A 243-nucleotide genomic window follows, 5' to 3' on the forward strand; every position below is an offset into this window, starting at 1 on the left:
GATGGTAATGGATCAGTGGTGCTGGAAGAGCACAGCAATTCAGGCAGCATCCAATGAGCAGCGAAATCGACGTTTCGGGCAAAAGCCCTTCATCAGGAATAAAGGCAGTGAGCCTGAAGCGTGGAGAGATAAACTAGAGGAGGGTGGGGTTGGGGAGAAAGTAGCATAGAGTACAATAGGTCAGTGGGGGGGGAGATGAAGGTGGTAGGTCAGGGAGGAGAGGGTGGAGTGGATAGGTGGAAA

The sequence above is a fragment of the Chiloscyllium plagiosum genome, chromosome 25, assembly GCF_004010195.1.
Source record: "Chiloscyllium plagiosum isolate BGI_BamShark_2017 chromosome 25, ASM401019v2, whole genome shotgun sequence".
In the NCBI taxonomy this organism is placed as follows: Eukaryota; Metazoa; Chordata; class Chondrichthyes; order Orectolobiformes; family Hemiscylliidae; genus Chiloscyllium; species Chiloscyllium plagiosum.